A 2,500-nucleotide genomic window follows, 5' to 3' on the forward strand; every position below is an offset into this window, starting at 1 on the left:
GGAAACAAGGAAAAATAAAACATTTTAAGAACAGTAACATTAAAATAGATATTTCCAATATAAACTATCAAAACTTTAACAAAACAAGAAGAGAAATTAGATAGAATAGTGTGCCCGAGTGTACCCTCAAGCAAGAGAACTCTAACCCAAGACAGTGGAAGACCATGGTACAGAGGCTATGGCACTACCCAAGACTAGAGAACAATGGTTTGATTTTGGAGTGTCCTTCTCCTAGAAGAGTCTCTTACCATAGCTAGAGTCTCCTCTTGCGAGTCTTTGATATTTGCAATAAGCCACAGTTTAAAAAAATATTACAATGTAAAATCTTGGTCATGTGGAGAGAATAAAAGAAGAGAGATGGTTGATATGGGTTTACAGATCAATCTACTTAAAAAGAGGGTAGACTCGAGGACCTAAAACTCCTAATAAACTGCCAATGTCTGATGTGCAAGGTCGTAGACTACTAGATACTATCAAGCTCAAGGTCTGTAACTCCCGTCCAACAGATTGACAGGCATAATATTTCCAATGGGCTACCACCGCCCTTATAACTAGTAAAATATATATAAATTTCTATCTCATACTGGGATCGAACCCTTGCCCCTTCAAATGAAAGGCAAGGTCGCTACCAATCATGCCACCAGGTGCTCTAAAAGAAGTCGGAATCCAAGTGCTAACTGCACTTCAGGATATGAGACTTCTTTTAGATACTCTGGTGGTGTGGTTGGTAGCGACATTGCCTTTCATTTGAAGGGGCTAGGGTTCGATCCCAGTATGAGATAGAAGTTTATTTCTATTTGAGCACGATATTGTGTTGATTTTCATCCATGTATGTATATATATATATATATATATATATATATATATATATATATATATATATATATATATATATATATATATATATATATATATATATGTATATATATATATATATATATATATATATATATATATGTATATATATATATAATTGCATTTCCCAAAAATTCGATTGGATCCTTAGCAAACCCGAAATTTTAAAATCATGTTACCAAATAATAAAATATAAATATTTCAAACCTTTAACAAAAAATTAGATCACTTAAGGTGTTCGACAAAGAGCACCCATCAAATTCCCTGACGCTAAAAGGAAATGAACACTTGAATTCAGGTGTTGGTTTAAAGTTTTCTACTTCAATACCAACCAAACACACAACATGTAATTTGTCAACATTGTCCCTAGTTGATTTACGATAACATCCACGTGTTGGCTTGATGGCAAAACAAGGGATATTGCTATGAACCAGTTTGGAATGGATAGATTGGAATGGATAGATTGGAAGGATAGATTGGAATACATAGATTGGAATGAATAGATTGGGATGGATAGATTGGAATGGATAGATTGGAATGGATGGTTTGTAATGGGTAGTTTGGAATGGATAGTTAGGAATTGATAGTTTACAATGGATAGATTAGAATGGATAGATTGGAATGGATAGTTTGGAAAGGATAGATTAAAATGGATAGATTGGAATGGATAGATTTGAATGGATGGTTTGGAATGGATATTTTGGAACGGATAGATTGGAATGGATAGTTTGAAATGGATAGATAGTAGTTGTTTTTGCATATTGAATACATTATGATTATACAGTAAGAGAATGTTTTGTTGTAAGGGCTAATAATATTTTGGATGATTGAGAATTAATTGTTGGATTGATGGATATGAAATTTTTATTCTTTTAAACAATAACAATAACAACAGCCAATTAAGCCGTTGTAAGGGCTAATAATATTTTGGATGATTGACAACGAATTGTTGGATATGTGGAAATGAAATTTGTATTCTAATAAACAACAACAACAACAGCAAATGGAACCGTTTCCAATCCAATGCAGGACAAAGGCCTCAGACAACTAGGGTGGTACCCTTGCTTGTAATAATAATAATAATAATAATAATAATAATAATAATGAGGAGGACTGGGTATCCTAGAACAGCATTTAATACTTCTCTTACAAGCATTTCGTACACCTGTATTAACTTAAACTACATTTTTATTGAATTTCTCTACATATCATACTTGTATACCAAGAAACTAAGTGTACTTATAACTCTTAAGTTATCTTCTAATACATTTCCCCAAAAAGGAAAAATATAGTCATTCTTTCAAACCTTTTGGGAACTATCCATCATCATAGCATACCATACACAACCTGGTCAGTCACGCTATTACACTAGCCATTTGCACCATATAATCCCAATAGTAATCCAGTCTAAATGAATTTCTATTTTTAAGTTCCCTAATAGAAACCATTATATCCTAAATGGTTACTTCAACTTAATTTCTGATGCAAATCATTATTGTCCATTACCTGATCGTCCTTGGTCACACCTTGGGTGGAGGGGGGGAGGGGAGAGAGCACATATGGATAAGCTTGGTCTTTATGACATTGTGTGACAACCTTCAAAACTTCAGTAAACTTCTTAGAAATCTTGTGTTGTTGTTATCAT

The sequence above is a fragment of the Palaemon carinicauda genome, chromosome 30 (assembly GCF_036898095.1).
Source record: "Palaemon carinicauda isolate YSFRI2023 chromosome 30, ASM3689809v2, whole genome shotgun sequence".
NCBI classification, from domain to species: Eukaryota; Metazoa; Arthropoda; class Malacostraca; order Decapoda; family Palaemonidae; genus Palaemon; species Palaemon carinicauda.